Below are 27,629 nucleotides of genomic sequence, written 5' to 3'. Positions count from 1 at the left end.
CTGAGTGGGCAGGGACTGTTGTTTCTGCACAGTATGCAGAAAGGTGGCCATATAATTGGTTCTAAAACTTGGGTTGACAAAATGCAGTCCCTCTTTGTCCCTCTGTTTCACAACACACAAACTTTCAAAATATTTAGGTATTGTGCTTTGTGCTTTGATTCTTACAGAATGTGGTGAATTAAGTCTCTGTTCCTACTGGTCAGCAGTAACTAGTGTTGACCTTGAAGAGTCATTCCTCCGGCTTCATTTCGCTTGGGATTGCTATTGTGGTGACTCCTCCCCATCCTCCAGGTCTCAGCTCAAGGGCTGGCTCTGAGGAGGCCACCTGTGACCCCAGTAAGTTTACTCTGCACACCTTTGTCCATCAAATTCCTACTGGCTTTATAGGAGTTGATGATCAGTGTGTGTGGTTGCTATGTTTTGTAACATTTATTTGTTTAAAATGAGGAGTGGGGGTGAAAAAGAGATACTTTCAGATCCTCCATCTGCTGATTCACTCCCCAAAGGCCAGCAACAGCTGCGGATGGGCCAGGCTGAAGCCAGAAGCCTGGAGCTAGGAACCTTGGTCCTCAAGTACTGGAGCCATCATATATCATCTCTCAGGTATATTAGCACGAAACCTGGATCAGAAGTGGAGTGGCCAGGACTCAACTAGGCACTCCACTATGGGATATGCACATCCCAAGCAGCTGCTGAACCTGCTGAGCCAAAATACTCAGCGCTATGTGTGTATTTGAAAAACTGCCTTAATTGTATTTTATTTGAAAGGCATCATCCACAGACGCGCATGCACACACACACACACACACACACAGAGAGAGAGAGAGAGAGAGAGAGAGAGAGAGAATACTCTCTGTATATTCACTGCCAAAATGTCCACAACAGCAGGAGCAGGACCAGGCCCAGCAGGCCAGAACTCAGAGTTTCCCATGTGATGGCAGGAACCCAAGCACTGCTGCCTCCCAGGGTGCACATAAGCAAGCTGCTGGAATCCACAAGGGAGCTGGGACTGGAACCAAAGCACCCCCCATTAGGTTGGGAGCATCCCCAGACAAATCTTACTTCTGGGCCAAATGACCCCCCCCCATATCAATGTTGAATACCCAACAAAAGGATGAATGAATGAATGAATGAATGGCAAAGGGTTAGGAAGACAGGCACATGGAATTTGCTGTTTCCCAGGGCTTTGCAGCATGAGTGAGAAGGGCTTTTTGCCTCTCCTTATATCCTGCTTGGGAGCTCACCAGGGAAACTCAACTCTGAGTGCTTCTGCAGCCTTGCTTTTGCTTTGCAGAGTCTTGTAGAACAAAGCCTTCATGGCCCTTGCTTTACTTGTTTCTTTACCAAAGTGGATTTTGTAAGACTTGTATTTCAGCTTTGCAAAACAGTGTTGCCAGGACTGTTCACCTGGAGAGGCCAAGCATCCTCTTTCAAGAAACTGACATGTTTTGTCTACTATTGCTCCAGAAAGGATAGGGCCGGGCCCCAGGCGGGATCTATGCAGACATCCTGGGGAAGCTCAGGAGGGTTCCAGTCACTGGGCATGGGGGCCAGGCCTGTCAAGGAGCCGGCCTCCCACAGGTGGTGAGCTAAGCGTGCAAGTCCCAGTGGCCCCCAGGTGAGGAGGGAGGGACCAAGAGACTACAGCTCCTGGCTGTCCGGCCTGTAAGTGCCCACAGTCCTTGGTTGGCCACTTTTTTGGAGACAAACCCACACGGGAGCGTGTCTGTGAGAGAGCTGCAGCTTGGCTTGGGTGTGTGTGTGTGTGTGTGTGTGTGTGTGTGTGCTCCCATGGGAACCTTTGCATGTGTGCGGCCAGGCTGGGACACGGCTCCTCTACCCCATTCCTGATTCTTTGAAACTTTCTTCAAGCTCCAGGCACATCGCTGTGGCTGCTGGAGAGGAGGTGTCCACTGGCCTGAGCTGGGCGTGAGGTTCCCCCGTAGCACTTGACCCCCAGGCCCCATGGCAACTGCAGAGACTCCCACTCCTGGGGTACACAGTGTGGGTGAACATGAGCGGTGAGTGCGTGCTGGGCACGGGGAGGGTCCTGGAGCACCTGGGCAGGTGTGTCTCTGTCAGGCCCAAGCCTCACCTTTCAGGGTTGCCCGGTTTTCTGCTTGGGCACCAACACCACTGGGCCATCTGGAGTTGGGACTCTGAGGGCAGGAATGTGGCAACTCTTGCCAGTTCCTGCAGTTCCTTCTCTGAGCAAAAAGTAGCAGAGATACAGGCTGAGTGCCCCATGTGTCGGTGCAGCACGCGGGCAGGTGCAATAGGCACCTGGGCTGTGCTGGCTGGCACAGGTGCTTCTCTGCCGCACTTGATCTTGTGGCGGTTATGGTGATTAGGAAAGTGGGTTCTTTACAGACCCCAGTGAGGAGACATTTCTCATGATGGCATGCCCCTGCGGGAACAGTTGGAACCATGCACAGGAGAAAATAGTGATTGCTAACTAACCAGCCATGGGGTCACAGCTGTGCTGGGTGAGTGAGGAGTCCTCGGCCAACCCACACAGCACCTGGAGGCAGAAGTGCTTTGTTCATCACCATGTTACTTCACTGCTTTCTCTCACTGAGTTACAGCCACTGTTTTCTCTGATTTGTCATTTGTCTTTGTGAACCCTCCCACCTCTCCATAATATGGTCGCCTTGGAATTCATTTTGGAAATGAAGGGCAGGTCTACCTCTCTGGGTTCCCCCTTGGTGAATGTCACAGGCAGTCACTTTTTCACAGTGGGGCTTTTGCTCCATACACGTTATTCTCATTTTCACATGCAGAAGTTGGGGCTCAGAGAGGCTGAGTGACTTGCCCCTGGTGACACAGCATGATGCTGCCTATGGTGCATAATCAGGGAGTGAGTCCTTGTGAGCAGAGAAGTGAGGCTGATGGGGCAGAATGAGTCCCAAGGCACCAGCAGGAGTGTCCTCATGGGACCTCTCTGAATCTGACCTTATGCAGCTTCCTCTTCTGCCCCATCCATGCTGGCCTCTCAGTTCCGTGACGGTGCCAAGTTCTCTTCCACCTCGGGGCACTTACATTGCTTTTCTTTCTTGATTGTTTCTGTCCTTGAACTTCTGCCATGAAACTGAGGAACAGACCACATTTCCCAGTGGTTAAGAGTTTGGTAGCTGGGGGAGTTGTTCGTGGAAGGATGAGTTTCCAAGCCTCATGTTCCTCTTCTGTTAAAATGGAATCCTCTCTGAAGATTATCTATTTTATCATCTTAAAAAGGTAAGTTTTGGTTTGCTGATCAAGTATATTTTTTATTTCATTTATTTATGTTCTGATCCATTTTATTTCTCATCTCATGCTTGTTTGGGGTTTTGTTTTTTCTTGTTTATCTAAATTTTTGAGATATATAACTTGATTTTGAATTTTAGGCATTTCTCATTTTAAATATGACTGCTGTATGCTATAAACTTCCCACTTAATGTTTTTGCTTTAATCAACAGTGTTTCACATGTTTTGTTTTACTTTTCATTTATTTCAAGATAGGTTTTATTTGCTTTTTAATTTCTTCAGTGATCACTCATCATTCCGTAGCATCTAGTTAAATTTCCAAATATTTATGAGTGTTCAATTTTTATTCTTATAGTTTATTTCTAGTTACCTGATAGGATTTCAGTCTTTTCAGGTTTGCTGAGGATTGATTCGTGGACCCATATATAATATATCCAAAAAAAAGTTGAGTGTGCTGATGAGAAGAATGTAGCTTTTAGGTTAAATGTCCTATAAATTTCTGTCAAGTCATTGACTTGATGTAATATTTTAGCTTTGACACGTGTCATTATTTATATTGTATTTGGATGATCTGTCCATTGATGAGAGTGCATTGTTCAACTTACTCCCTATTGTTGTATAGGAATGTCTCTCCCTTTCGGTCTAATGCTATTTTCTGTGTATATCTTGGTGGTCTTGTGTTGGTTGCTTATATATTAATGATTGTTATATCTTCTGCTGAATAAAATTTAATCAATGCAATGTCCTTTTTATCTCTTTTTATAATTTTTGATTTCAAGTTTTTTATTTGTTATCAAGATAGCCAATTCTCCTCATTTTTATTTTCTGTTTCTGTGGAATATCTTTTTCTTTTTGCCCTCCACTTTCAGTCTATGTGTGTCCTTGTGAAGTGAATTTCTTATAGATATTATATAGTGGGGCCTTTTGTATTTAGTTCAAACTTTTATTCTTGAGATTTTTTCCACTTTTTTAAAAATTTAAGTTATATAAATTTCGTGCATTTCATAAATGCAAATTTAAAGAGATAGTATTTTTTCCCAGCCGCACTCTAACCCTTCTTCCTCCTCTATCTCTATTCCCTTTCTTATTTGTTTAGTAAGATTTATTTTTAGTTAACTTTAAATGCATAAGATTAAGCATATACTTATTAGAGCTCAGCAAATCGTAAGAAATAAATAAAACTGCTCCTCAACAGTTGAGACAAAGGCTGTTCAAACCATAGCATTTCAATGTCATTTTTATTTTTATAGATTACCATTTTTTACTGTTATTATAAATATTTTGCTCAAAACATTTTATCTAAGGTACACAAACTTCATAAATTTCTTTTTTAAATTTTTTTTATTTGAAAGAGCTATAGACAGTGAGAGAGAGAGAGAGAGAGAGACAGAGAGAAAGGTCTTCCTTCCATTGGTTCACTCCCCAAATGGCCGCACTGACAGGTGCTGTGCTGATCCGAAGCCAGGAGCCAGGTGCTCCTTCCTGGTCTCCCATGTGGGTGCTGGAGCCCAAGCACTTGGGCCATCCTCCATTGCCTTCTCGGGCCACAGCATAGAGCTGAACTGGAAGAGGTGCAACCAGGATTAGAACCTGGTGCTCCTATTGGATGCTGGTGTCCCAGGCAGAGGATTAACCAAATGAGCCACGGTGCTGGCCCCACACTTCATAAATTTCATTAATATAAATTGATGAACATAGTGATTATTTTCTACCCTATCAGTACTCCCACCTTTCTTCCTCCTCCCTCTCCTATTCGCATTCTCATTTTTTGTGAAGATCTATTTTCTTTTCTTTTTAAATATTTATGTATTTGTCTATATGAAAGGGTTACGCAGAGAGAGAAGGAGAGGTAGAGAGTCTTTCCTCCGCTGGTTCACTCTCCAGTTTGCTGCAACTGCTGGAGCTGTGCCAATCTGGAGCCAGGACCAGGAGCTTCTTCTGGGTCGATCAACAGGTGCAGGCACCCAAGGACTCAGGCCATCTTCTACAACTTTCCCAGGCCATAGCAGAGAGCTGGATTAGAAGAGGAACAGCCAGGACTTGAACCGGCCCCAGTATGGGATGATGGCACTGCAGGTGGCAGCTTTACCTGCTATGCCATGGCACCGGCCCATAAGATCTATTTTCAATTAACTTTATGCACATATGATTACCTCTATAGTAAGTAAAGAGTTCAAGGCATAGTATGAAAAAAGAAAACCTGTTCCTCAGCAGTTGAGATAATGGCTGTTCAAAGTAATCACATCAGAAATTGGCAGTTTAACTTCTGTGGATTACATTATAGATACACTATTAATTATTAACAGAAATTTACGGAGAACATATTGTATTTGTCCTTTTGAGACTGGCTTATTTTGCTAAGTATAATGTTTTCCGGTTGTAACCACTTTGCTTCAAATGACAGGATTTCTTTTTTTTCTTTAGGACTGTGTAGTATTCTGTGGTGTACATATTGAAAAATTTCATTATCTTTTTTCAGTTAAAGCACATCTGGGTTGATTCCACATCTTAGCCATTGTGAATTCACCTGTAGTAAACATGGGGGTACATATCAGTCTTTCATAGGCTGATTTCATTACCCTTGGGTAAATTCCCCATAATGAGATGGCTGGGTCATACTGTAAATCTATATTCAGGTTTCTGAAGAATGTCCATACCATCTTCCACAGTGGCTGTATCAGTTTACATTCCCACCAACAGTGGATTAGGGTACCTTTTTCCACACATCCTCACCAGCAATTAGTTGTTTGTTGATATCTATATGAAAACCATTCTAATGGAGGTGAGGTGAGAACTTAACTGTGGTTTTGGGTGGCATTTCCCTGAGGTTAGTGATCCTGAGCATTTTTGCATGTGTCTGTTGGATTTCCTCTTTGGAAAAATGTCTGTTTATCTCCTTCACTTATTTCTTAACTAGATTGTTTTGTTGTTGAGTTCCTTGAGCTCTTTATATATCTAGTATTAATCCTTTATCAATTGCATAGTTTGCAAACAATTTCTTCCATTCTGTTGGTTGGCTCTTCACTTTGTTGAGTGTTTGTTACAGTGCAGAATCTTCTCAATTTTATGTAATCCTATTTGTAAATGCTGTCTTTGATTGCCAGTGCTCTGGTGTTTTTTCCAAGAAGTTTTTGCCTATGATAGTGTCTTGCCGGTTTTCCTGAATGTCAGGTAATAAATTGATGGTATTGGGTTGTCGATTTAAATCTTTAATCCATGTTGAGTGGATTTGTGTGTAAGCTGTAAGGTAGAGGTCTTGCTTCATACTTCTGCATGTGGAGATCCAGTTTACCCAGCACTATTTGTTAAAGAGACTTTCCTTGCTCTAGGCATTATTTTAGCTCCTTTGTCAAAGACAGGTTGGTTGTAGAAGCATGGGTTGATATTTGGAGTTTCTGTTCTGCTCCATTGGTCTATCCATCTGTTTGTGCCAGTACCAGGCTGTACAACTGTCCTATAGTATGCCTTGAAATCAGATATTGTGATGCCTCTGGCTTTGTTTTTGTTGTTAAGATTGCTTTAGCATTTTGGGGTCTCCTGTGTTTCCAAATAAATTTAAGCATCTCTTTTCTAGATCTGTATTCTGATTGATATCACATTGAACCTATTAATTGCTTTTGGTAGTGTGGGCATTTTGATGATAATGATTCTTCCAATCTATCAACATGGACGATTTGTCCATTTTTGTTTCTTTTATTTCTTCCTTTATTGTTTTGTAATCCTCATGTTAGATTTAGTTGCTGTCCTTGGTTAAATTTATTCCAAGGTATTTAATTTTTCTGTAGCTGTTGTGAATGGGATTGAGCTTAGAAGTTCTTTCTCAGCCTTGGCATTGTCTGGGTATACAGAGGCTATTAATTTCTGGGTTTTTAAATATTTTGTTACTTTACCAAACTCTCTTATGAGTTTCAGTAGTTTCTTATTGGAGTCTTTTGGATGCACTAAATACAGAATCATGTCATCTGCAAGTAGGGATAATTTGACTTCCTCCTTCCTAATTTTATCCTTTGAATTTATTTTTCTTTTCTGTTGGCTCTGGTAAAACTCCCAGGACTGTATTGATTAGCAATGATGAAAGTGTGCATCCTTGTCTGGTTCTGCATCTTACTGGGAGTGCATCTAACTTTTCCATACAGTAGGATGCTTGTCCTGGGTTTGTCAAATTGCCTTGATTGTGGTGAGGAATGTTCCTTCTGTAGCCAGTTTGCTTAGAATTTTCATCATGAAACGGTGCTGTATTTTGTTAAATGGTTTCTCTGCACTGAGTGAGATAATCATATAGTTTTTATTCTGCAGTTTGTTAATGTGGTGTATCACATTGTTTGATTTGTGAAAGTTGAACCATCCCTGCATTCGAGGGATAAATCCTTCTTGGTCTGGGTGAAGGATCTTTCTGATCTATTGTTGTTTTTGATTAGGTAGCATTTGCTGAGGATTTTTGTGTGTATATTCAACAGTGAAATTGTTCTGTAATTCTCTTTCTCTGTTGTATGTTTTTCTGATTTAGGAATTGAATCATGCTGGATTCATAGAAGGAGTTTGGGAGGATTCCCACCAATGAATTTGTTTTGAATAGCTTGAGAAGAATTGTGGAGTTAGTTCTCCTTTAAATGTCTGATAGAATTGAGCAGTGAAGTCATCCAGTCCTTGGCTTTTATTTATTGGGAAGGTCTTACTGATTCACTTTCCTTCTTGGTTAATGGTCTGTTTAGGTTTTCTGTTTCATCATGGCTCAATTTAGGTAAGTTGTATGTATCCAGGAATTTATCCATTTCTTCTAGGTCTTCCAATTTGTTGGCATACAGTTTCTTGTCATCATTTCTGATGATTCCTTTTATTTCTATGGTATATGTTGTTTTGCTACCTTTTTTATCTCTAATTTTATTGAATTGCGTATTCTCCCTTTTTGTTTAGTTGGCCTGATGGTATATTATTTTTTTTCCAAAAAAAGCAGCTTTTTTTACTGATCTTTTGTATTGTGTTTTGTATTTCAATTTTGTTAATATCTTCACTAATTTTAATTATTTCTGTTGTCCTACCAATTTTTGGTTCATTTCCTGTATTTTTCTAGATCCTTGAGAGCTGTTGATAGCTCACTTATTTGGTGCTTTTCCAATACCTTCATATAGGCACCAATTGGTATAAACTTTCCTCCTAACACTTCTTTTACTTTATCCCATAAACTTTGATATTTTCTATTGCCATTTCATTCGTTTTACAGAAATTTTTTGATTTATCTTTTGATTTCTTTTATGATCCACTATTCACTCAGAGCATTTTGTTCAGTCTCCACATGTTAATATGTGTTCTGGAGATTGCTGAGTTTTTGATTTCCAGTTTCACCCCATTGTGGTCAGAGAAGATGCATGGTATGATTTTGATTTTTCTGAATTTCCTGAGACATGCTTTATGGCCTATTCTGTGCCCTATTCTAGAGAAAGCTCCATGCCCTGGTAAGAAGAATGTGTATTCTGCAACTGTAGGATGAAAATTTCTGTAGATATCTATTAGGCGCATCTGGTCTATATGTCAATGAACTCTGTTGTTTCTTTGCTAATTTTCTATCTGCTTGGTCTGTCCGTTGCTGAACATGGGGTATTGAACGTTCCCATTTGTATTGTGTTGGAGTGCATTACTCCCTTTAGGTCCATTACCATTTATTTTAGGTAGTCAGATGCCCTGTAATTATTGGGTGCATATATCTTGACTATAGTCACATCTGTTGAATTAATCCCTCAGTTGTTATACAGTGTCCTTCTTTGTCTCTTTTAACAGTTTGTGTGTTAAAGTCTATTTTTTCTGATATTAGGTTGGTTACACCAGCTTTTTATTTTTTTGGTTTCTGTTAGTGTGGAATAATTTTTTCCATCATTTCACTTTCAGTCTGTGCAAATCCTTGTAGGTGACATTTGTTTGTTGTAGGCACAAATAGATGGGTCTTGTTTTCAACCCATTAAGCTAGTCTGTGTGTTAACTGGAGAGTTGAGACCATTTATATTCCAGGTGACTGTTGATAGTGACTTGACCCTACCATTTTCCCATAAATATTCCTGGTTTTTCTGTGGATTTCCTTTGTTGTTTTATTGGGGAATTGCCTTCACCTTCTTTCATAGTGATGACCATGTTGGTATATTCGTGTGTGTAGTGCTTCCTTAAGTAAGCACTTCCTTTTGTAAGGCTGGATGAATGATGTCAAATTCTTTCAATTTCTTTGTTGTGGAAGGTTTTCATTTCCCTTTCATTGATAAATGAGTGCTTTGTGGGGTACAGTATTCTGGGTTGACCTTTTTTTTTTTTCCTCTTAAGACTTGGGATATATTGTGCCATTCTCTACTAGCCTGTGGGGTTTCTGATGAGAAGTCAGCTGTGAGTCTAATTGGAGATCCTCTGAGAGTTATCTGGCATTTCTCTTATGCACATTTTAGAATCTTTGTTTCACAGTGGAGATTTTGACTACAATGTGCTGTAGTGAGGATCTTTTCTGGTCATGTCTATTAGGAGATCTGTGTGCTTCCTGTACTTGGATGTCCCTTTCATTCTCCAAATTAGGGAAGTTTAGTGTAATTACTTCACTAAAAAGGCCTTCTCATCCATTCTGTCTTTCTCAGAAACGCCTAAGACCTGTATGTTTGGTCATTTGATATTTTCCCATAAATCTCCAAGACTGTTTTTAAGTTTTCTAATTTCTTCTTCATTTTTTTTGGTTTGACTGTAAAATTTCCAGAAAATTGTCTTCTAAGTTAGATACTCTTTCTTCTGACTCACTGAGTCTGTTGCTAAGATATTCCACCACGTACTTTATTTGAGCTATTGAGTTCTTGATTTCTAACATTTAATTTCATTTCTATTTAAAATTTCAATTTCATGGAAAAATTTTTCATTCATGTCATCTATGGATTTCTTTAACTCGTGGATTTACTTCTGATGATTTATAAGTAACCTACAATCAGTTTTTCAAATTCCCTATCCAGCATTGCATCAATCTCTTCATGTTCGCATTCTAATAAGGAATTGTTTTTGTTTCCTAAATTCCTCTTTTTTCTTTTGTTTGATTATATAGTTTCTGGTGCTTGGTCTTCTATGCCGATATCTTCTTATGCTTCATCAATTCTATTGTTAAAGGTCTCCACTGCATTTTTGTTTGTTCTGTTGCATTTTTCATTTCATTGAGATTTCATGGGACAAATTTTCTTTCATGTCCAATATGGATTTCAGTAGTTGATGCATTTGCTTCTGATTACTTCTATGTATTTTACGATCAATTTTTTGAATTCCATTTCTTCAATTCTTCTATCTCAACATCTTCACAATCTAGTATTGAAGTTTCATGGTTTTTTTAAGATTTATTTATTATTTATTTGAAAGCACTACACAGAGAGAGAAGAAGAGGCAGAGAAAGAGAGAGAGAGATAGAGAGAGAGAAGTCTTCCATCAGCTTGCCACTACCCAGTTGGCCACAATGGGCGTTGTATACCAATCTGCAGCCAGGAGCCAGGAGCTTATGGAGATCTCCCATGTGGGTGCTGAGGTCCAAGGACTTTGACCGTATTACACTGCTTTTCCAGGCCAGAGCAGAGCGCTGGATTGGAAATCGTTCAGCCAGAACTTGAAGTAGTACCCATATGGTATGTTGGCACGGCACATGGCGGCTTTACCGACTATGCCACAGTTCAGGCTCCAAAGTGTCTTGTTCTTTTGGGGGCATCATGTTGTCTTTCTATTCTTGTTTCTTGAATTGGTGTATTTATTGTTTGGGATTTGTGGAGATACTTGTTGGTTTTCTCTTTGTCTCTCTCTTTTTTTTTTTTTTTTTTTTTTTTTTTGCTGTGGCAACTTTTATCTTTGGACTATGACTGTGTAGATAAGTGGAAGGTTTTCTTAGTGAATATCTAGAGGCTTGTAGTGGGGGTGGCCAGAGAGCTGTGTTCAGTTCTCCAGGGATAAGGGAATGCCCCAGGTGACACACCCAGGTTTGTTGTGGCAAATCTCTCTCTCTCTCTCTCTCTCTCTCTCTCTCTCTCTCTCATCAAAAGGGAATTTATTCTGTGCAGCTGAGCTCCTCTCCTCAATGGAGACCCAGGCTAGAGTGCTAGCCCAAGTTTGTATTATATTTATCCGCTCTGTCCCAAGGTCCACACAAAGGATCTGTGCATTCCTCAGTGTAAGATCAGTTTCCCTAGCAGTATCTCTCACCAGGTAACCAGGAAACCCTGAGCATATGGAGTCTCCCACTGTAACTGCTCAAAGTCCTAGCCACACTGTGAGTCTTCCCACAAACCCTCAGTTTTTTCCCGTGTCCAAATACAGACACTTCACACAGTCACAAGCTATTGGCCCCCTGTTAGTTCTCCCCACCAGAATCAGGAGTCTCCACTTGACAGGTTGCTGGGCAGAGATACAAGCTGGTGCACCTGTGATGTATCTCTGAAATGGCACCCTTCTACTGGCATGTTACAGGACGCTGTTGTAAACTGATTTGGGAGAGAGAAATGTGTCCACCCCATTCTTTTTCTTTTTATCATCTAGTTTGGCTAGTACAGTGTCTCCCATGGGGCTCCAAGCCTGGTTCGCTCTAGACTCTTTCTGCAGCTTTTTTGCCACTTCTTGGTCTGCTGTGGTCTTGTCTCACTTCACTTTCCAGTGCTGGTCCATAGGCTGTTGGCTGGGTAGGCTAGAGTCCTGAGCAATGTGCATCCATGCCTGCCAGGTAGGTCCACCCTGTCTCTCTAATTTCGGTACAGTTTCCTCTGCCATTGACTCACTAATTCTATCCTTAGATTACACTCTCTCCACATTTTTAAACTATCATCTCCTGGGCTAGAAGCGAAGAGTTAAGCTCACTCCCTACTCTGCCATATTTGGACCTCCTACGAGTTCTAATAATCTCTGAGTAGAGTCTTGTGGATCCTTTATATACAGTTTTTACTCAGGTTTTCATCATGAAAGGGTGTTGTATTCTATGAAATGCTTTTCCTGCTATTAATGAGATAATCATATCATTTTTGTTCTTCACTTTGTTAATGTGGTGTATCACATTGATTTGTGAATGCTAATAATTGCTGTGTACCAGGGATAATACCCACTTTGTCCAGATGAATGATCATTTCTTATATGTTGTTGTATTCAGTTGGCTAGTATTTTGATGATGATTTTTATGTGTGCTTATCAGGGACATTTGTGTATAATTTCTCTCTTGTATCCTTTTCTGATTTAGGAATTAAGGTGATGCTGTCATCATGGAAGGAGTTTGGAAGGCTTCCCTCTCTTTCAGTTGTTTTGAATAGCTTGAGAAGAATTGGTTTTAGTTCTTCTTTAAATGTCTGATAGAATTCAGCAGTAAAACTGTCCAATCCTAGGTTTTTCTTTGTTGGGAGTATCTTCATTACTGATTCAATTTCTTTTTTGTTTATTGGTATGTTTGCTTTTTTGTGTGTTCCTGGGTCAATTTTGGTGGGTTGTGTGTGTCCAGGAATGTTTTTCTTCTAGGTTTCCTGATGTGTTGGGCTACAGCTCTTTGTAGTAATTCCTGATGAGAAGTCAGCTGTAAGTCTAATTGAAGATACTCTGAAAGTAATCTGACATTTCCCTTTATGCATATCTTTGAATCTTTTCTCTATGTTTGACTGTGGAGCATTTGACTACAATATGTCATGGTGAAGGTCTTTTCTGGTCATGTATATTAAGAGTGCTGTGTGCTTCTAGTACTTGGACATACTTACTTTGTCCAAATTCGGGAAGTTTTCTGTAATTATTTCACTAAAAGGCCTTCTAATCCAGTCTCTCTTTCCATGCCTTCAGTAACCCCTAAGACCCTATATTGTGTCATTTGGTAGTATCCTATACATCTCCAACCCTATTTTTCACTTTTCTAATTTGTTCTTCTTCATTTTTTTGTTTGCCTGTTAATTTTCCAGAGATCTGCCTCATGAAATCTGTTGTTAACCCTCAGTGGGTGCTGTTCTCATCTGTGCTTCTGTGGTTCTGTGGTTCTGCATGATTGCCACAAAGGGTCTGTGCAGTGTTCAGTGTGAGCACAGATCCTGCTGCAGTGACCCACCCCAGGCAGCCAGGGTGCTGAGCTTGTGGAGCTACCCAAGTATTTTCCCAGAAACCAGCTACACCGTGCACCCTCTCCTGCATGCCTGGGTTCCCACAGTCTCAGTACCAGAGCTCCCACAGACACAGGGTGCAGAAGACCCACCCCACTGCACTAACCTGTTCTGTCTTTGGAGAGGCTGAGAACTTCTGAGAGCCAGTTGCCTATGGGTTCTCCACTTAGGCAGTTCGAGCTCCAGAGCCTGCGTTATGTTGAGAGGCTAAGGGCTCATGATAGTCATAGGTGCATTTGCAGCCCCCTGTCAGTCTTTCCACCCAGACTGAAAGTCGGTGGGGAACACAGATTTTTCCCTGTGGTGAAATCCCTGGTCATACATGTCCACAAGAGCTGCTGGCCACAGCACTGCTTGTTTCACAATCATGCTTCTCCCCGCCAGTTTTTGGACACTTAGAAGAGTCCCTGCAGCTAGCAATGATGTCTGAATGGCTCCTTCTCCCTTGCCTGTTGCTGGGCAACACCTGGGCTCTTGCTACTTGAGACAAGATGGCGCCTTTTCCCTGACTGTTGCTGGGAGCCTGCACGAGAGCTGCTGCAGCTACTAGCATATCCAATATGGTGACTGCCCTCTCTGAGCTGGTTGTCGGGGGCCGTTGTGAGGGGATGGGGAGATATTGTCTCACTTTTCTGCTAGGTTAGGGGATACTCATTACCCTCAGTGTCCAAGTCACACCCCAGACAGTGTATTCTGCTAGGCTCTCTCTGCAGCTATTTCAGCAGTGGCATGGGCCACTGCAGTCTGATCTCACCTTGGTCTTCAGAGCCGGCACTTTCTCCAGCTCTCGGCTGCTGGGACTTGTGTAGTATCAGTGCTTGTTGCTGAGCATCTGCAGCTTCCACACAGACCCACAGCATCTCTCCTCCTCTTACAGAATCTCCAGTCTCCCCTGAGAATGCACTTTCTTGCCTTTTTTTCTATTTTATCCTAGCCTATAGCAGTCCTCCCTTTCCCTATTCCTCCATGTTGGAATCCCCTCTGAGGAGTTTCTCTTTTGTTTATCTTCTCAAAATGAATTTTTGATTTCTTGATCTTTTTTAATTTCATTTATTCATGCTGTGACATATATTATTTCTCACCTCCTTCTGGTTAAAGGTTGTGATCTTGTTTATCTAAGTTTTTGAGATGCATCATTAGATGTTTAATTTGAAACATTTCTCTTTTTTAATATAATCACTATATGCTAAAAACTTACCTCTTAATAATGCTTTTGCTGTAACTCACAGGAGTTAATATGTTGTGTTTTCATTTTCATTTATTTCAAGAAAGATTTTATTTCCTTTTAAATTTCTTCAGTGTCCCATTGTTCATTCAGGAGCATCTTGTTTAATTTCCATATATTTTTTGAGTATTCTCTTTTTGTTCGTTTATTTCTAGTTACTTGATAGGATTTCAGTCTTTTCAAATTAAATGAGAGTTGATTTGTGGCCTAATGTTTGGTATACCCTGAAAAAATGTTCAATGTGGTGAATAGAATGTAGCTTTTGGTCCGTTAGGTCATTTGTTTGATGTTATGTTTCAACTCTGATGTGTATTTACTTATTTTCTATCTAGATGATCTGTCCATTGATAAGAGTGCATTGTTGAAGTCACCCACTTTTATTGTCTAGGAGTGTCTCTCTTTCTTTAGGTCTAATAGTATTTTCTGTATATAACCGGTGGTCTTGTATTCAGTGCATAAATATTTATCATTGCTATGTCTTCTTTTGGAATCAAAAGTTTTATCAGAATACAATGTCAATTTTATCTCTTTTTACAAATTTCTATAGAAAGCATACTATGATATGCTTCATTGATGATATTCAATTTCTATATTAAAGACCTTGAAAAATGTACCCTTGGTTTAAACTGATTCTTTTTTAAAAGATTTATTTATTTATTTGAAAGGCTGAGTTACAGAGAGACAGAGGCAGATGCAGAAGTGGGGGTGCAGAGAGAGAGAGAGGTCTTCCACCTTTTTTGGGTTCAGGGGCCCAAGGACTTGGACCATCTTCTGCTTTCCCAGTCCGTAGCAGAGAGCTGGATTGAAAGTGGAGCAGCCGGGACTCGAACCTGTGCCCCATATACATGCTGGCACTGCAGGTGGTGGCTTCATCCACTATTCCACAGCGCTGGCCCCTAAACTGATTCTTGACAATAATTTGTGAACTGAAAAAATATCAACCATGCAACCACTGGTAAATTTTCACCAAAATCATTCACATGACCAGTGAACAGGACTAAAACAGTAGTCTTATTGCACAGTGCATATGGCCAATCTTAGAATTCTCCCATTAGTATCTATGTAGTTTCAGATTCTTTTTGGGGTTGCCAGGTAAAAATATAGTAGTAATAGAAGTTACCTTTACAGAATCATATCATCTGTAGTATTTTAATGCATATTTTACAAGCTTTATAATGAGTTTTTATAATTAAATATGCATTGGGGGTTCATAATAAATGATTTGGGGTAGCTGTTGCTAACTGATGTGACCCCCAATACGCATGTGTTGAAACGTAATACTCAATGTGTTGTTATTTAAGAGCAGGGGTGCTGGGAGGTGACTGGATCATGAGGGCAGATCTTCTGAGAATGCTATCACTGCCTTTATTTTTTTAAAAAAAAGTTTTATTTACTTATTTGAGAAGCAGAGTTGAAGACAGAGAGAGGAAGGACCAGAGAGAAAAGACTTCCATCTTCTGGTTCACTCCCCAGTTGGCCACAATGGCCAGAGCTGAGCCAATCAGAAACCAGGAACCAGTGTATTCCAGGTCTCCCACATGGAAACAGGGGTCCAAGGGCACTGGTTTCCCATGCTGCAGCAGAGAGCTGGATCAGAAGTGGAGCCTCTGGTACTCAAACCCGTGCCAATGTGGGATGCCAGGCCTGAAGGTGGCTTTACCCACTGTGCCACAGCACCCTTTTAAGAATGGCTTGATGGAGCAGCTTGTTTACCCCTTTGCTATTCTGCCACATGAAGGCACACAGACATTAGCCAGCAAAGCTTCACTAGACACTGAGCCCCTAACACTGTGATCTTGGACTTACCACCCTCCAAAAGAGAGTAATATATTCCTGCTGTTTATAAATTTCCCAGTGTAATGTGTTTACTTACAGTAACCCAAATAGACTAAGATGCAGTAACTAATCAGAAAAGTTTAGAAATGGGTGGGCATGATGCACAGCAGGTTAATGTGACATGTGGGTTGTCAGCATCCTGCATAAGCTGCCTGTTGTGAGTCCTAGCTCCCCCATGTCCAGTTCAGTTTCCTGGTAATTCCCCTGGGAGGCAACAAACAATGGCCCAAGTGCGTAGTTCCTGCCACCTACATTGGAGACTGAGATGTAGTTCCTGGCTCCTGGCTTCTTCCTGGCCCAATCCTGGCTGTTGGGGGCATTTGAGGAGTAAGTCAGCAGGTAGAAGATCTCTCTTTGTGTCTCTGTCACTCTGCCTGGCAAATGAATACATAAGCCTTATGAAAAACATTGATGACATGACTTTGGTAAATGCTTCATCAAGTAAGAAGTTTAAGAACATGGGAATGGCACTGTACGAGCTCTGGTTCAAATCCTGGCCGTTCTACCTCTGATACAGCTCCCTGCTAATGCCTCTAGGATAGTAGCAGAGGATAGCCCAAGTGCTTGGGCCTCTGCACCCTTGTGGGTGACCTAGAATAAGCTCTTGGCTCCTGGTTTCATTGTGGATGAACCCTGGCTGTTCTGGCCATTTGTGGAGTGAACTGAGTAGATGGAAAATCTCTTTTCCTCTCTCTCTCCTTCTCTCTGTAAGTAACTGTGCCTTCCAAGAAAATAAAGTAAATCTTTAAAAAAAAAAGTAAAAGGCTGGCGCCGCAGCTCAATAGGCTAATCCTCCGCCTTGCGGCGCTGGCACACCGGGTTCTAGTCCTGGTCAGGGCGCCAGATTCTGTCCCAGTTGCCCCTCTTCCAGGCCAGCTCTCTGCTGTGGCCCAGGAATGCAGTGGAGGATGGCCTAAGTCCTTGGGCCCTGCACCCCATGGGAGACCAGGATAAGTACCTGGCTCCTGCCATCGGGTCAGCGCGGTGCCCTGGCTGCAGCGCTCCGGCTGCAGCGGCCATTGGAGGGTGAACCAACGGCAAAAAAGGAAGACCTTTCTGTCTCTCTCTCTCTCTCACTGTCCATTCTGCCTGTCAAAAAAAAAAAAAAGAAGTAAAAAAGAAAAAAAAAAGAGAAACCCTAATTTAGTGGGAAATAAGCAAACAGGCATAAACAGCTGAACGGAAAATGACCATTTTACCCAATAGCATAAATTTTAATGTAATCACAGATCATTAAAACTATGCTAGTGTAATGTTCTTCATTATTTTTAAATTATGTTTGAAATAATTTTTCATGAATTTCATAGGTGCTGTTCCAGGAAGACAACCACATTCCTCTTTTGCTCTTCCTCTCCCTCCCTTGTCTCTCTTCTTTTCATTATTTTTTGCAAGATATAATTTTAATTCACTTTATTATTCATAATCTTAATTCACCACTAACCATAGTATTCAACAAGGAAAAGTAGGAAGACCACAATTCCACAAGAGCAGTATAATTGTCCTTTTTTTAATAATTATTTTTTTTTGAGCCGGCGCCGTGGCTCAATAGGCTAATCCTCCACCTTGCGGCGCCGGCACACCGGGTTCTAGTCCCGGTCGGGGCACCGGATTCTGTCCCGGTTGCCCCTCTTCCAGGCCAGCTCTCTGCTATGGCCAGGGAGTGCAGTGGAGGATGGCCCAGGTGCTTGGGCCCTGCACCCCATGGGAGACCAGGAAAAGCACCTGGATCCTGGCTCCTGCCATCGGATCAGTGCAGTGCGCCGGCTGCAGCGGCGGCCATTGGAGGGTGAACCAACGGCAAAAGGAAGACCTTTCTCTCTCTGTCTCTCTCTCTCACTGTCCACTCTGCCTATCAAAAATAAAAAAAAAAATAAAAAAAAAATAATTATTTTTTTTTGACAGGCAGAGTGGACAGTGAGAGATAGAGGCAGAGAGAAAGGTCATCCTTTTACTGTTGGTTTACCCCACCTTGTCTCCCCATAAGGGTGACAGAGGCCGAAACAATCGACCCATCCTCAACAGCTGTTCCTCAGGCCTCTAAAAGGGTGCTGGATCAGAAGTGGAGCAGCCAGGGCAGGCAATGGTCCGATCAATGGATGCCTGCGCCGCTGGTGGCCCTACCCACTACACCACAGCACTGGCACCTGGCTTCACTGTTTTTGACCATACTTGTAAGAACAGTCTTCTGAGAAGTGCACAGCTGCCCCATCTCAGTTGATTTTTATAAATGATGAGAAATATGGATCTAAATCCATTCTTCTACACGAATACATCGAGCTTTGCCAGCACTATTTGTTGAAGAGATTATCCTTACACCAATGAAAGGTCTGACCCCTTTTGTCAAAAATCAGGTGGCTATATGTATTTACATTAACTTTGGGATTCTCTGTTTCGCTCCATGGGTCTATGTCTCAGGTTTTTTTTTTTTTTTAGTATCAGTGTGATGTGATGTTAATACAGTATTTTAGTATGCTTTGAAGTCAGGTATTGTGATGTCTCCAGCTTGATTTTTATTTCCTCAGGTTCACCTTAGCGTTTCTGGATCTTCTGTGGTTCTGTATGAATTTGAGGGTTGTTTTTTTAAATTCTGTAGAGAATGTCATTGGTATTCTGTAGATTTCTTTCCATGAGATAGACATTTTAATGATACAAATTCTTCCAATCCACAAAAATAGGAATACCTTTCCAGTTTTGTGTCCTTGATGGTTTCTTTGGTCAGCGTTGATGATTTTCATTATAGAGATCTTTCACTTATTTGATTAAATTTATTCCTCAATAGTCTAATTTTTGTGGTTATTGTAAATTGGATTTTTGTTGCTTTCTTTGTCAGTGAGGCCATCATTAATATGTAAAAAGCAGCTTTTTCAAATGTTTACTTGTACTTCTAAAGTTTTCTGAATTGGATTATCAGTTGAAGCAGCATTTTGGTGCAATGTTTGTGTTCTTCCAGGAGCAACATCATGTCATCTGCAAACATTAATTATTTGACTTGTTCTTTTCCAGTTTTAGTGCCTGTTATTTTGTTCTCCTCTGTAATTGCTCTTGTGAAAATGTATAGTACTGTATTCAGTTAGAGTGGTGAGAGTGGACGTCCTTGTGTTGTTACAGATTTTGACAAAATGCGTTCATCTTCTCCTCATTCAGTATAATATTGGCTGATTCTTTGTCAAATATCACATTTATGTTTTTGAGGCATGTTCCTTCTATGCCTAATTTGTGGAGGTTTTTTTTTTTTTGTGCCATGAAACACAATGCATCATATCAAGTGCTTTCTCTGGATCTAATGAGAGTATGGTTTCTATTCTTTCATTATGTTGATTAATTTATGATATTTATTGTTTTGCAAATATGGAACCACCCTTGCATTTCTAGGATCAATTCCAATTGATAGTTATGTATCAGCTTTTTGATGTTTTCAATTGTTTATTTTGTACTCTGTTGAGAATCTTTTTATCTATGTTCTTCAAGGATATAGGCCTGTAGTATTCTTTCCATTTTGTGTCTTTGTTTGTTTTTGGCATCAAAGGGATGTTGGCCTCCTAAAAAGTGTTTGACAGTGTTCCATCCTGTTCAGTGTTTTCAAATAGTCTGAAGATTGTTGGAGTTTGTCTTTAAATGTTTTGTAGAATTGGATAGTAAAGCCATCAAGTCATGGGCTTTTTATTGATGGAAGAATTTTGCTTACTGCTACAATGCCATTACTTTTTATGAGTCTGCTAGATTATCCGTATCTTCTGGATTAAATTTGGTAAGTTACTTGTATTGAAAAACTTCTCCATTTTTCTGCTTTTTCCAGTTTATTAGCATATAGTATTGAATGGCAGTTTCTTTTGAAGCCTTGTATTTCAGTAGTGTTGATTATACTGTCTGATTTTTCATCTAATCTTACTTATTTGAGGTTTTGAGGTTTTTTTCTCTTTTTTTCTTTGTCAGTCTTGTTAGAGGCTTATTTAGTTTTTAAAAATTTTATGTGAGGTAAACAAATTTCATGTACTTGCCATATACATATTCAGGAACGTATTGATTCTTCACACCCAACGCTTCCTCTAACCCATGCTTCCATACTTCTTCCTCTTCCCTCTCCTGTTTCCACTGTTAATTTTAATAGAAAAATATTTTCAGGTAACTTTATACTCAAAATAGTCACTATTCACTAAGTAAAAAGTTCAACAAATAGTATGAAGAAAATAAATTGTTTCTCAAAGTGAGACAAGGCTTGTAAAAAAAAGCATCATATCTCAAAATACTCATTTTATTCCTACACATTATTACCTGTTAAATACTCTCTTAGTCACCGCAGATCAGGGACAACATGTGGTATTTGTCTTTTGGGGACTAGCTTATTTCACTAAGTATAATGTTTTCTAGTTATATCCATTTTGTTGCAAAAGACTTCATTGCATTTTTTCCTGCTGAGTAGTATTCCATAGTGTATATATACCATAGTTACTATTTTCAAGATTCATTTTTCTGAGAGGCAGAGTTGAGAGAGGGAGAGACAGAGAACGAGAGATCTTCCATCTGAGAATGAGAGGTCTTCCTTCTGGTTCACTCTCTAAATGGATGCAATGGCTAGAACTGGGCTGATGCAAAGCCAGGAGCCAGGAGCTTCTTTTGGGTCTCCCACGCAGGTGCAAGGGCCCAAGGACTTGGGCCATCTTCCACTGTTTTCCTAGGCCTTCATCAGGGAGGATCCAGGCTTCGAACAGGAACACCTATGGGATGCTGGTGCAGCAAGTAGGAGGCTTAACCCACTTTGTGCTGGCCTCCATAATTTCTTTATCTAATCATCATTTGATAGACATCTGGATTGATTCCATATCTTAGCTGTTGTGAATTGAGCAGCCATAAACGTGGGTACAGATAACTCTTTCATCTGCTGATTTCAATTTGTTTAGGTAAATTCCCATGAGTGGCATTGCTGGTTCATATGATTCATCTATTTTCAGCCTTTTGAGGTGTCTCCATACTGTCTTCCACAATGGCTTCACCAGATGACATTCCCAGTGGATTAGGGTACTGCATTATTATTATTATGTTATTTATATTAATAATATTAATATATTATTATAATTATATTAATAATTGACAGGAAGAGTTACAGACAGTGAGAGTGAGAGTCAGAGAGAAAAGTGTTCCATCCAATGGTTCACCCCCCAAATGGCCACAATTGCCAGAGCTGCACCGATCCAAATCCAGGAGCCAGGTGCCTCTTCCTGGTCTCCCATACGGGTGCAGAGGCCCAAGCACTTGGGCCATCCTTCATTGCTTTTCCAGGCCACAGCAGAGAGCTGGACTGGAAGAGGGGAAGCTGGGTTTAGAACCCGGTGCCCATATGGGATGCCAGCACCGCAGGAAGAGGAATCACCTCGTGCACCACGGCACTGGCCACTTGTGTACTGTTTTGCCACATCCTTTCCAGCATTTGTTGTTTGTTGATTTCTGTATGCAAACCATTCTAACTGTGGTGAGGTGAAACTTCATTGTGGTTTCATTTTGCATTTCACTAATGGCTAGTGATCCTGAGCATTTTTTCATGTGTCTGTTGGTCATTTGCATTTCCTTCCTTGAGGAATGTCTGTTCAAGTCTGTTGCCCATTCTTAACTGCATTGTTTGTTTTGTTGCTGTTGAGTTTCTTGAGCACTTTATACTTTCTGGATATTAACAATTTATCAGGTCATAGTTTGCATATATTTTCTCTCATTCTGTCAGTTGCCCTTCACTTTGCTGAGTTTTCATTTACAGTGCAAAAGCTTCTCAGCTTGATGTAATCCCATTTGTGTGTTTTTGCTTTTATTGCCTGTACGTCTGTGTTCCAAGAAGTCTGCATCTGGCAATGTCTTGCATCATTTCCACAATGTTCTCTAAGAATTTGATGGTATTAGGATGTACATTTAGGTCTTTGATCCTTTTTTGAGTTTGTTTTTTTGTAAGAATGAGGTAGGTTTTTATTTTCATACTTCTCCATGGGAGATCCACCTTTTATGCACCATTTTTTGAAGAGACTGACCTTGTCACATGGTTGGATTTTAGATCCATTGTCAAAGATAAATTATTTGTAGATGTGTAGATTGAGTTTTTGGAGTTTCTATTGTGCTCCATTGGTCCACATGTCTATTCTTTGCCAGTATCAGGCTGTTTTGTTTGTAACTGTCCTGAAGTATGTCTTGAATTCTGGTATTGTGATGCTTCTGACTTTGTTGTTCACATATAAGATTCCATTAGCTATTCTGGGTCTCTTGTGTTTCCATTTGAATTTTAGCATCTTTTTCCCCTAGATCTGAAAAGAATGTAATTGGCATTTTAATTGGGATCACATGAATTTGTAAATTGCTTTTGGTACTATGGACATTTTGATTATATTGATTATTTTAGTCCTTGAATATTAAAGATTTTTCCATTTTCTGTGTCTTCTGTTTCTTTCACTAATGTTTGCTAATTTTCATATTAGATACTTTGGCATCCTTGATTAATTTTATCCCATGGTGTTTAATTTTTTTGTAGCAATTGTGAATGGGATTGATCTTAGAAGTTCTTTCCCAGCCATGGCATTTTATACATAGACTATTGATTTTTGTGTTAATTTTGTATCCTGGCACTCCCCCAGACTCTTTTTATGAATTCCAGTAATCTCTTAGTGGAGACTTATTTCCCCTATATATAGAATCCTGTCACCCGCAAGTAGGGGTAATTTGACTCCCTCCTTCCCAGTTTGTATCCTTTGATTTCTTTTTCTTGCCTAATAGGTCTGGCTAAAACTTCCAGGTCTATTTTGAATAGCAAGGACACAAGTTGTCATCCTTGATTCCAGCTCTTCACAGGAATGCTTCCAACATTTCCCCATTCATAAGATGCTGTCTATAGGTTTGTCATAAATTGCCTTGATTATGTTGAGCAATGTTCTTATTATACTCAGTTTCCTTAAGGTTTTCACTATGAAAGGATGTTGTATTTTGTCAAATGCTTGCTCTGCATCTATTGAAATAAGCCTATGGTTTATTTGAAAGTTTTATTTATTTATTTGTGAGGCAGAATTATAGATGGAGTAGGAGAGACAGACTTTTTGATTGGTTGGCATACAGTCCTTTGTATTAGCTCCTGATGGGTAAGTCTTTTAATCATCTGTGGTATCTGTTGTTACCTTTCATTTTTCATCTCTGATTTTACTGATTGGGGTCTTCTTTTTTTTTAAGGATAGTTGGACCAAGAGTGTATAAATTTTTTAAGCAAGTTCTTCATTTCACTGAGATTTATATTCTTTTTTGCTTTCTATTTTGTTTATTTCTCCTCTAATTTATATATCTCTTTCCTCTTGATAATTTTGCATTTGATTTCATTTTTTTTCAAGGGTGCTACATTGGTGGCTCACTTATTTGATTCTTTTCCAATTTCTTGGTATAGCCACCAATTTCTCTAAACTTTCCAGTATCTGATAAGTTTTGATATGTTATACTGTCATCTTTATTCGTTTTCATCTTTTTTTAATTTTTTCTGAATCACAGTTCATTCAGGAGCATGTTCAGTCTCCATGTGGTTGTATATGTTCTTGAGGTTCTTGGTGTGGTCATTCGCCCCTTCATTCCATGTAGTTGTGGAAGATGCATGGTATGATTTTGATATTTGTTGAATTAGCTGAGACTTATGGCCTACCTTATTGTGTATCCTGGAGGGTGGCTCAAGGCCTTAGTTCCTGTCAACCATGTGGGAGACGTGGATGAAGATCCTACTTCTCAGCTTTAGTCCCATCTTGAGGGCATTTGGGGAGTGACTCAGTAGATGAGAGCTATCTCTAGCTCTCTCTCTCATAATGAATCATTCAAAATTTTACCTCCCTTTTTTACCTGGAAACTTGATTTAAAGTATTCAAACTTGATGTATTTCATATATACAAATTTAGAAACATTAATTATTCCCACTCTACCCTCGCTCACTCCTACCCACCGACCCGAACATGCTCCCATCCCTCTTCATTTTTTTAAAGATTTATTTATTTATTTATTTATTTGAAAGTCAGAGTTAGAGAGAGGAAAGGCATAGAGAGGTCTTCCATCCGATGGTTCACTCCTCAATTGGCCACAATGGTCAGAGCTGTGCTGATCTGAAGCCAGGAGCCAGGAGCTTCTTCTGCGTCTCCCAATGGGTCAGGAGCCCAAGGACCTGGGCCATCCTCCACTGCTTTCCCAGGCCATAGCAGAGAGCTGGATCGCAAGTACAGAAGCCAGTCTCAAACTGGCGCCCATATTTAATGCTGGTGCTCCAGGCCAGGGTGTTAACCTGCTTGGCCACAGCACCGGCCCTATTTCCCATCCCTCTTCATCCTCTATCCACGATTCCCATTCTTATTTTATACAAAAATCTATTTTCAATTATTTTATACTCATAATATAAAGCCTGCACTATGTAAAGAATTCAACAGTTTGAAAGAATTAAAAAAAAATCTGTTCCTGAAGAGGCAAGACATGGTTTGTTCAAAATCATTCTATCTGCAAGACAAGAGTTGTCTAAATCATTGTACGTCAAAGTATCAATATCACTAATATAGATCACCTTTTAGGTACTCTGTTACCACAGATCAGGGAGAATATACAGTGTTTGTCTTTTTTTGGAAAGGGTTATTTTAAAGTGTAAGGTTTTACAGTTGCATCCATTTTTTTCCTTTTTGCAAATGACAGGTTTTTCTTTTTTCTTTTCTTTTTTTTTTTTTTTTTTTTTTTTACCAGAAAACGTTTCTTACCTGGAGCACATCGGAGATCAACACAGTCTTAGCCCGGAGCCAAGACTGCTGTCACCCACGTTTTTGACGCTGCCTGGCCGCTTCCGGTGCTGCTGTGCTTACTGGGAGGAAGAGGCGGGTCCTAGATGGCTGGCGCTTGCGCAGTCGGCCTGGTGGAGAGCAAGACGGTATTATCTGCTGGTGGCGGCATGTCGTCGGCTGCCGGAATTCTCGGCTGATGGCGGCGTTTTCGGCAGCTGTACTGGCCCAGAGAGTGCGGGAGTGAAGGTGAGTTTTTCTTATGAAACAGTGAGAGGCCTGGGACCTCGTCGCGGGGTGGGGGGTCGTGGCTCCTCGGAGCAGTGTAGACACTCATGTCCGCAGGCTGGGCGGCCATGGGGGCGGGCGGCGGCTCAGCTGTGGGAAGCGGAGAAGCGGGTGGCTGGGCTTGCGCTGGAGGACAGGACTGCGGATTACAAGGTATGTTTATTTGTAACCTCTAACTTATTTATTTAGTCAGTTCTAGCAGTGTTTTTGGTGGGTGTTTTAGTTTTCATTGATTTTTATGAGTCTTTTTAGGTTGTCTATATCTTCTGGATTTAATCTTAGTAGGTTAAGTGTATTTGTTATCCAGGGATTCCTCTGTTTCTTCTAGTTTTCCAGTTTATTAGCATATAGTACTGAATAGCAATTTCTCTGAAACCTTGTGTTTCAGTGATGTTGATTATAATCTCTGCTTTTTTTCTGTAATTTTATTTACTGGAGTTTTTATCATTTTTGTTAGTCTGGTTAGAAGATTATGTACTTTTTAAAATTTTATATCAGGTATGTAAATTTCATGTATTTCTTATATACAGATTCAAACATACTGATACTACTTCCCATGCTAGCATCTCTCAAGCCTGCACTCCCAGCCTTCTTCTTCCTCCTTCTCTTGTTCCCACTCTTAATTCTTCATCAGTTAAAGGTAGGGTGGGCAAGTTCCACGTGAGCTGCGTAGTGATCTTTTTTCGAAAAAATATATATTCTTAAGTGGCAGAGATCCAGAGATAGGGAAACACAGAGATAGAGGTCTTCCATCTGCTGGTTTGCTCCCGAAATGGCCACAGGGCCCATTGCTGGGCTGATCCAAAGCTAGGAGTCAGGAGTTTCTTCCAGGTCTCCCATATGGAGACTGCATTCAGTAAGAGTGGTAAAAGGGACATCTTTGTGTTGTTATATGTTTGACAAAATGATTTCACATTCTCCCCATCCAGCGTGACATTGGCTGTTGGTTTGTCATACATAGCCTTTATGATATTGATATGTATTCCTTTTGTGTATATTTTGTGTAGTTTTTAATCATTTTTTATTCTACTGATATCTGTATCTAATTAGATGATGTGGTTTTCAAAAGATTTATTTCATTTGTTTGCAAGATTTATACAGAGAGATATAGGTAGAGCAAGAGCAAAAGAGAAGGAGGGAGGGAGAGAGGTCTTCTGTTTGCTAGTTCATTCCCCAAAAGACCTTGATGGCCAAACTGAGCCATCAGGATCCAGAACCTTGTTCCAAGTCTCCCATGTGGCTGCATGGCCCCAGCTAATTGGGACATCCTCCGACATTTTCCCAGGCATGTTAGGAGGGAGCAGGATTGAAAGTGGAGCAGCCTGGATGCTAAATGGCACCCATATGAGATGCCGGCATTATGTGTTTTGGTTTTAACCCTCTGTAACACAGCGCCAGCCCAGACAATGTGGTTTTATTCTTCCATTATTTTGATAAAATTCATCATGTTTGTTAATTTGCAAATGTGGAACATCATGGCATTTCTGATATAAATTCCAATTGAAGGTTTTATGTGAGCTTCAGCATGTGGTTTTGGTTTTGTTAGGCTAGAATTTTGTTAAGAATCTTTGCATCTTTTTCATTATGCATATAGGCCTTCAGTTTTCTTTGTATTTCATGTTTTGTTATCTTTTGTGGTTAAAGTAATGCCGGCCTCTCAAAAAGTGTTTGTTAGAGTTGAATCTTATTTGATCCAGTTCATTATTTTGAAATAGTTGGAAAAGTATTGGAGTTGCTTTGTAAATCTTCAAGCTCCTTGGTTTCGTTTATTTAAAGGTATTTAAATTTTAGTAGCTATTGTGAATGGAATGGATTTTCAAAGTTGTTTCTCAGCCCTGATATTGTGTGTATACAAATTCTATTGATTTTTGTGTGTTGATTTTATTTCCTGCCACTTTTCCAAACACTGTTATGAGTTCTAATAGTTTCGTAGTGGAGTCTCTGGGTTCCCCCATTGATAAAATCATGTCCTTTTGAAAGAGGGATAGTTTGACTTCCTCCTTCCCAATTTGTATCCATTTGATTTCTTTTTCTTGCCTAATGGCTCTAAAACTTCCAGAACTATCTTGAATAGCAGTAATGAGAGTGCATCCTTGTCTGATTCCAGATCGTAGTTGGGAATGCTTCCAACATGTCCCCATTCTGTTTTTTAAATATTTATTTAATTGAAAGGCA

The 27,629-nt window shown here is 40.3% G+C and overlaps 1 non-coding gene across 3 annotated transcripts in view; it reads left to right on the top strand.

Annotated features, from left to right (window-relative positions):
- The first annotated feature begins 167 nt into the window (after positions 1-167).
- LOC138846894 (uncharacterized) overlaps positions 168-27,629 on the top strand; it is an 84,357-nt gene continuing 56,895 nt past the window's right edge. For 2 of the 3 annotated variants that reach the window (XR_016225574.1, XR_016225575.1), the window contains exons 1-3: positions 174-336; positions 1,873-3,234; positions 25,135-25,415. This is a non-coding gene — a transcript (uncharacterized LOC138846894). Of the gene's footprint in view, positions 337-1,872; positions 3,235-25,134; positions 25,416-27,629 lie in introns of all 3 variants that reach the window. The other variant, XR_016225573.1, reaches the window with a different exon arrangement.

This window comes from Oryctolagus cuniculus, chromosome 19 (assembly GCF_051225735.1).
Source record: "Oryctolagus cuniculus isolate XC-2025 breed Fujian yellow rabbit chromosome 19, ASM5122573v1, whole genome shotgun sequence".
In the NCBI taxonomy this organism is placed as follows: domain Eukaryota; kingdom Metazoa; phylum Chordata; class Mammalia; order Lagomorpha; family Leporidae; genus Oryctolagus; species Oryctolagus cuniculus.
Note: the sequence above shows the minus strand (reverse complement) of the source record. Positions and strands in the feature narration are given on the sequence as shown.